This window comes from Varanus komodoensis, unplaced genomic scaffold (genome assembly GCF_004798865.1).
Source record: "Varanus komodoensis strain SLA01 unplaced genomic scaffold, ASM479886v1 scaffold546, whole genome shotgun sequence".
In the NCBI taxonomy this organism is placed as follows: domain Eukaryota; kingdom Metazoa; phylum Chordata; class Lepidosauria; order Squamata; family Varanidae; genus Varanus; species Varanus komodoensis.
In genome coordinates, this window is record NW_025336152.1 from 17,613 (window position 1) to 25,924 (window position 8,312).

The 8,312-nt window shown below is 46.0% G+C and overlaps 1 protein-coding gene across 1 annotated transcript in view; it reads right to left on the reverse strand.

Annotated features, from left to right (window-relative positions):
- LOC123032433 (gastrula zinc finger protein XlCGF7.1-like) overlaps positions 1-8,312 on the reverse strand; it is a 9,934-nt gene that overhangs the window by 1,307 nt on the left and 315 nt on the right. The window lies entirely within an intron of this gene.

Genomic DNA, 8,312 nt, shown 5'->3' on the forward strand with positions numbered 1-8,312 from the left:
ACAGGGCGACCAAGGCAGATTCAGTACCGTACCTGGGTCTGAAGCCAGACTGAAATGGGTCCAGATAATCAGTTTCATCCAAGAGAGCTTGGAGTTGTCCCATATCCTCTGGGTCCACACCCTCAGGAAGTACTTCCTGGCATCTAAAGGGAACCTGGATTCCCTGAGCTTTGCTGTTTGAGCGTCTTCAGCTGCAGGGGAGAACAGGCCTCTACCCTCCTCTGCGTGACACACCCTGGCATACCTGTATGCCGCCACCAGATCCCCTCCGAGTCCCCTCTTCTCTAGGCTGAAGAGACCCAGTTATCTCCGTTTTATTTGAAGTATACTCCTAAAAACCAACAAACTACAAACAACATCCATCATCAAAAACATTGAGCCCACTGGGTCAGCCCCCACAACCTTCTTTTTCATTTATAATAACTTAAAAAACATATTTAAATCTATGCAAAATCCCGTTTCCCTAGCCAATAATAAAAAGAGTCCCAAGTTTGATGGAGGTCAATATCTTCCTTCTCCTTCAATGGTAACGTCAATCTGTCCATTTCTGCACAGTCCAGAATTTTTTTTTTTTTTTTTTTTAGGATCAGTTCATCGATGGGTAGTTGTTCACTTTTCAAGTATTAAGCGAATGCAATCATCACCACAGTAATTACATGTAAAATCGACTACATTTATGTAGTTTAATCCAATACTTTTTCACATTTTCACAAGTCCATCACATATAGTAAAAGTACCCAATTTATGTTTACACTTCCAACATCCATTTAACATATTTGGAAACTTCTTAGCTAATTTATTTGGCAACCGATACCCTCTATAAAATATTTAGTATAAGTTTTCTTCATACAGAGTTGCTAATATTACCTTGATATTTCTCTCCCACAGCTTTTGCTACTTTTCTAATTCAATATTATATCCAAAATTTTGTGTCCACATTATCATAATTTCCTTAATCTATTTGTCTTCCATTTTCCTATTTAGTCAAGCATGTCACCCCTGGAACAGCGAGACGGCCTGGTGCGGCATGACGGGATCCTGGGGAGCCAAAGGCCCAGGAGGCTCCCTGCCATTGCAGCCTTCCCGCCTCCACCTTCAGGCAGGGCCCCGTCTCCAACTAGCGCTTTGGGAGCATTATAACAGGGGCAGCAAATTGCATTTTGGGGGCTTATTCTAGTCATGTGAGGGGAAGAAAGTGTGGGTGTGATGGGTCACCTTTTGGATTCTTGGCTTCTGAATCCAGTTCCTGTTTACCAACTGGTATTCGCTTGTTCTCTTCCGTGGGGATGGGACCCTCCTCTTCATAGGGAGAGTTCCTAGCGGTAAACACAAGAGTAGGAAGCACAGTTTCTAAGCTAGCATATCAGGGGCCTTTTATCAGACTGCTTAGTAGAATTTAAAAGAAGTTTGGAAGGTTAGCAAGCAGGAGCAGGGCCTTTTCATAGTGGCACCGATCTCAGGAATATGCTCCCCAGGGAGATAAGCCTGGTGCCCTCTTTAGCTTCCTTTCAGCACCAGGTGAAAACCATTTTGATTTCAAGTTATTTTAATTCTTAGATCTCTAATCATGTTTTGAATATTGAGTATTATCAGCTGCTCTGTCGCAGGATGGATGGACAGATGGAAGGATGGAGTTATTTATTTATTATTTCTTTATTAAAACATTTTTATGCTGCCCCATTCGCCGAAGCCTCGGGGCAGCTTACACCAATAAATTAGAACCGTATAAATAAAAATTAAAATATATACATTAGAATAAAATAAGCCACCCTGGCCAGATAAAATTCAATAGTATTAACATTTAAAATGCTGCTTAAATAAAAAGGTATTCGCCTGGCGCCGAAAAACAAATAACGACGGTGCCAGGCGGACCTCTCTGGGGAGTGCATTCCATAACTTAGGCGCCACCGCTGAGAAAGCCCTCCTCCGAGTAACCACCCTCCTAATTTCCTTCACTGAGGGCTCCCAGAGAAGGGCCTCTCCCGCTGATCTCAGGGGGCAGCTGGGCATATATGGATGTAAGCGCTCCTTCAGGTAACCAGGACCCAAGCCGTTTAGGGCTTTATAGGTCATCACCAACACCTTGAATTGGGCCCAGACTTCAATGGGGAGCCAGTGAAGCTGACGGAGGACTGGAGTCATGTGAACATAACGTCCAGTTCCCGTCAGCAGCCTGGCAGCTCTATTTTGAACCAATTGAAGTATCCGGACCATCTTCAAGGGTAGCCCCACGTAGAGTGCGTTTCAGAAGTCAAGACGGGAAGTCACCAGCGCATGAGTCACTGTTGCGAGGCAGTTATACTCGAGATAGGGGCGCAGCTGATGAATCAGCCGAAGCTGGAGGAAAGTGCTCCTCGCCGCTGCTATTACCTGAGCTTCGAGTGAAAGCTCTGGGTCGAGGAGCACTCCCAAGCTGCGGACCTTGTCCCTAGGAGGGAGTGCAATCCCATTCAGGACAAGTTTCAATTCACCTTCTCTGAAGCCTGAACCGCCAGCCAACAGGACCTCCGTCTTGTCTGGATTGAGCTTCAGTTTATTGGCCCTCATCCAACCCATTACCTCGGCCAGGCACCAGTTCAGTACAGCCTGGATTGGTGGAAAACGAGAGGTAGAGCTGGGTATCATCAGCGTACTGATGGTTCCGCAGCCCACACCTCCTGATGACCTCTCCCAGCGGTTTCATGTAGATGTTGAACAGCAAAGGGGACAAAATGGACCCCTGCGGTACTACATGGCATAGCTGCCATGGCGCAGAGCCATAGTCCCCCAGCACCACCTTCTGGAATCGGCCGTTGAGATAGGAGCGGAACCACTGCAAACCAGTGCCTCCGACCCCCAATCCCGTATGCCTATCCAGAAGGATACAATGGTCGATGGTATCGAAAGCTGCTGAGAGGTCCAGGAGAACCAACACAGACGCACTCCCCCTGTCCTTCTCCCTGCACAGGTCATCATACAGGGCGACCAAGGCAGATTCAGTACCATACCCGGGTCTGAAGCCAGACTGAAATGGGTCCAGATAATCAGTTTCATCCAAGAGTGCTTGGAGTTGTCCCGCCACCACCCGCTCTAACACCTTGCCCAGAAACGGGATGTTGGCCACTGGTCTATAATTAGTGGCCATCTCTGGATCCAGTGACACCTTGTTCAGGACCGGTCGGACTACCGCCTCCTTTAAAGGGGCAGGCACCCGACCCTCCCTGGGAGAAGCGTTAACCACTTCCAAGATCCAGGTTCCAATCCCGTGCTTGGAATCCTTTATTAACCAAGACAGGCAAGGGTCCAAAAGACAAGTGGTGGGACGTACTTGTGCACATCATCGGGCCGCAGTAACTGAAATTCATCCAATAATTCTGGACCAGACAGTAGCATTGGTGTCTCCCTTAAAACCTCTGAATCAATAGTGGAATCCAGCTCATGACGAATCTGAGCGATTTTCTCCCTGAAATGCCTGGCAAAGTCGTCACAGCGGGCCTTTGAGGGTGGAATCAGATCTTCTTTCAGACCTGGACGAACCAGGCCTTGCACCACTCAAAAGAGCTTCGCTGGACGTCATTGTGAGGAGGCAATGAAAGCGGAAAAAAATCTCTTTTTCGCCACCCTCACCGCCACAGCATAGGCCCGATAGTGGGATCTTAGGTGTGTTCGGTCAGATTCATCCCGTGATTTCCTCCACCTGCACTCTAGCTGTCTCCCAACCTGCTTCATCGCCCTCAATTCAGGAGTATACCAAGGGGAAGAACGGGCTCTGCCTGGTGGGAGAGGACGCTTAGGAGCGATCGTGTCTACAGCCCTGGTCATCTCCCCGTTCCACAGTTCGACCAGAGCCTCCACAGGAGCACCCGTCTTGTCAGCCAGAAACTCCCCCAGGGCCTTCAGGAATCCTTCCGGATCCATCCGGCTCCAGGGGCAGACCCACACAATCGGGTCCGCACCCTTACAGAGGGAGAGGTCGCTCTCAAGCACAAACCTCACCAGGAAGTGATCTGACCATGACAGGGGAGTCAAGCATAAATTCCTCACCCTCAGACCACCCTCTTCCTGGCCTGTCGAGAAAACCAGGTCCAGAGTGTGTCCACGTTCATGGGTTGGGCTGGTGACATGTTGAGACAGCCCCATGGCCCTTAGGGAGGCCATGAAGTCCTCAGCCGCCCTGGTCAGACCAGTCTCGGCATGGAGATGGAAGTCCCCCAGGACCAACATCCTGGGAGTCCTCAACACCAGGTCCGAGACAATCTCTGTCAGCTCAGGCAGGGAGACTGTTGGGCAGAAGGGTGCATGGTACACCAACAGAATCCCCAGTCTGTCTCGGTCACCCAACTCCAAGTAGAGACACTCCAGCCCTGGTCTCGAAGGGACAGGAAGTCCTGTGAGAGAGATGGAGGCTCAGTAAACTAAAGTGACCCCCCCCTTCCCTCCGGCCGTGACCAGTGCTGGACCAGATACCCGGGCGGGCACAATTGGGAGAGGGCAACATCCCCCCACCTCTCCTGCCCAGGTGCCCGTTATGCAGGCCAGGTCGGCCCCCATTTAATTCCATTTATATGCTGCCTACAATCCAGTGGCTCTCTGGGTGCTTACAACATGTTAAAATCTAACAACATAAAAGAGTACAAACAAAATATGACATTTGGTACAAGACAAAATAATATTATAATAATAATATCATCCATAAATAAACAGAATTAATACCACAAAATTCACCTGTAAAAATAACAGCTCTGTTTTCAGTTGCGCCTAAAAACCAAAAGACTTGGTGCCAACCAGACCTCAGGCCAGATCGTATTCCAAAGATGGGGTGCAATGCTGGAGAAGGCCCTACTTGCTGTGCTGTTATCCTGTTCCGTTGTTTGTAGTTTTAGCGTTATTTAACACAAATATTTATCTAATGCATATGTGATTTTAATCACTGCAAACCTCCCAGAGAGCCTGCAGGCTACAGGGTGGTAGAGAAGTGCAATAAATAGTGCAGAGGAGCCGACACCAGGGAAAGCTGGCAGCCACGGACCTGGTTCCTTCAGCAGCTTCCTACCTGCGGCAAGGTGCAAAACATCACGGCAGGGCCACCTGAGCGCTGTGGGTCGCATACGCAGTCAGGCCTGGGATTATGACACCAATCGACACCACAAACCTTCAGAGAGCAGATTTGGGCAGGCAAGCACTCGTGTGATCATAGAGGCCTGAGCCTTCTCCGCAGGCATGAATCTTCCCGAGCTGACTCCGTGGCCGGCTCACCTGCCAGAACAGGAATTTCTTCTTAAATGAAACACGATGCATTTCACTTAAGGAGCAACTTGCCAGCTTTTACTCTTAAGATAATTCTGGCATGCTGTTGTCTTGGAAATCTTTTTTTTTTAAGAAATTACATTAAGATTTTAAAAACTAAAACTACAAACAACAATCGTTGCACACACCGGATTTACTGGGTCAGCCCCCTCCTACATATTTTTTAACATTCTACGATTATACTAAAATCCATTTATAATAACTTGAAAACATCATTAGATCAGAAGCAAATCCCATTTCTCCGGCCAATTAAAAAAAAAAACATTCAAATTTGACAGAAGTCACTATCTTCCTCTTCCTCATCAGTAAAATCAGTCTCATCATTTCTTGCCAAGTCCTGTTTCTCTTGACCAATGTCAGAGGGAAGCATCTCCAAGTTAAATGAGATTGGAATATTTTCTTTCTTCTTCAGTAATACTTTGGATCTAAACATTTCTGGACAATTCAAGTTCTTTTCAATTTTCTCATAATAAATAGCTTCCTCACTACCACAATTACACATAACATCAAAGATATCCATTTAACATCTCTACAATTGTCTTAACTACTCTACTTGGTGATGACTAATACTTATAATATCTTTTAAAACAATTTTCTTTAAGTTACATTGCTAATGTTTCATCTAACTTAAACACCATTTAATCAAATATGGTTAACTCCATATAAAAGCCCAGCTGTTTACAATCGTTAACATATATCACCAACAACAATAGCTTGTAACAAATATAGTCAGAGATATCCATTTGACAATAATACCTTTTAGACAGGATTTCATTACGCTAAGTTACTACTGTTTCACCAGCAATAATAGCTTAGTCTTTCTACTTCATGTGTGAGCATACCAACCTATATGAATCACCCCTTTTTGGAATAAAAAGAAAGAAATTTCTCTTATCTTCCCTTTGCACCTCTGCCCTGTTTATTTTTTCTTTTTCTTTACTCCTCTACCAGACCTTTTTGGTTTTTTTCCCATTAAAACATCGTAATATCTGTAATGGAGTCTTCAATTGCAGCCACATAAACAGAACCTCTTTTAAATGGTTAGTTAATTTCTCCTTCTCTGAGATGACATACAGCTCCCATAAAAATTTAGTTATAAAATTTACTGATTGTGTTACATTCTGTCTGTTTACATTGAGATGTCATGATGTCTGTGATGCATCATGTGCCTTGAGTTGTGGCCAAAATATCTTCTCCTTTTCCTTTATTGAGTTCACTAGCTGTGTTAATATTCCAATTGCACTTGTTGTCTTTCAAGTTTCAAATTTTTCTTCTGCTTGTTTGATATTTTGCATATTCTGTTCCGGTATAAATCACCTGCCCAAAGCCTGATTAATGGAAGTGTCTAATTTATCAAATCCACTTTTTTGTTCCATTAACAAACAATCAAGTTGCTCTAAAAGAGTCTTCTGTCGTATTATTATCATCTGCTGGGAGAATTGCACAGCTGTTAAAGAAGTCTGTATTTCCAAGAATGTCTTCTGTATCTCTTCCACAGTAACAGTAATTACAAAGACTGGCAGGTGTCCAGAGGTCCCAGGAACAAAGAGAAAGAAGGCTGCGAACTCTGGCAGTGGTCCAGCACAAGCACATATAGGAAGAATCTTCTATCACAATTCCACAGTAAACAATTATTTTAATTGATTCTTCGCCCTTGGAGAGATTAAAAAATAAAAGTCTTTTTCTTACTTACAAAATACTCCATCTCTCTTTATTTCAGTTGCTGTGTAGTCCAGGGGGAGGGGGGGGGACTTCCTCCCTCCATCCAAAGGGCTTTTTTCTTTGTAGCTATTTGCAGCAAATACAGCATTTCCACAGGTAATATTGTAAAAAAAAAAAAAAAAAAAACCCCGATGAAAATGCTTCCCAGTAAATCAAACGCTTCTACTAGTTCTATAAAATATTTAAGGCGTGCCGAGAACTTGAGGGAGCAAAAAACCTCTCCCCTGTATTAACCAGCTGAGAACTGCCTCATTTTCTCCCAGTAGACGTGAGGTTGCTGCCCCACCCCAACTGGAAGACTCCCCAGGCACTCAATCTTCAGCCCCAACAGAGCTTAGATATGCCTCCCACGGCCCACCACTGGATACTACCAGCGTGATAACGGAGCTCCATTAATCACCGCTCTGCCGTTCCGACGCCATGCCAGTCTCTCTTGTCTTGGAAATCTTGCTGTAACTCCTAAAGAGCTGTTCCATTCGTAGCCGTTGGACCAGGAGTACCCCAGCTCTGTGTTGCCAAAACACTTGGGTCTCCTGACTACTTCTTGCAGCATGGCCATTCCCCAAGTCCTGTTACTTTCAGACAGAAAGAACAGGACTCTTTCCCATCCCTCCACCTAGAGCAAAGCAGGGTGTGATTTGGGGATCTACGTATTTGTGAGGAGAGGCTGCAGCTGCGTGAGACTCACAGGGACACAGCTGAGTGTGAGTTCTGCAAGGAGCTGCACTTTCGGATTCTGTGATGGGTTAACCTTGCGTTCCTATTTGTGGCGGTTCCCAGGGTTTCCTGCTGACTTGAGGACAGGATGCAGTCCGCTGTTCTGATTTTCTTGATGCTCCTGAGGGTGAGCTCCCATGTGCAGCATTGTTGCAGGGAAGGCAGGGCAATAAGCGTTTCGCTTTCCTACATGCCATCACGCGACCTCCGGCTTGTGGCAGTCCTATGAGTGAGAGTCCTGTGCTTCACAGCCATATGCTGCCCTGGCAAATCCCAGTATGCAGCTGCCTTGATGGAGTCGATCCGTCTCCTAATGGGCCTCCCTGTTCTTCTGCTGCCTGTGACTTTCTGTAGCAGGGTGGTCTTCTCCAGGAGGTCTGTCCTTCTCAGGAGGTACCCAACCTTGGACAGCTTCCGTTTTGTCATTTTTGCTTCCAGGGCAAGTTCTGGCTTGATCTGCTGGCCCCTGTTCACAGACAAGGCTGGATAGACTAGAAGAAAGCCAAGGCATAAGCCAAGTCTTGAAGATGTGTCCCTTCTCAGCTGGCTTTATCGGTGTCTTGCTGAGGACGGCTTTCAACACTCTG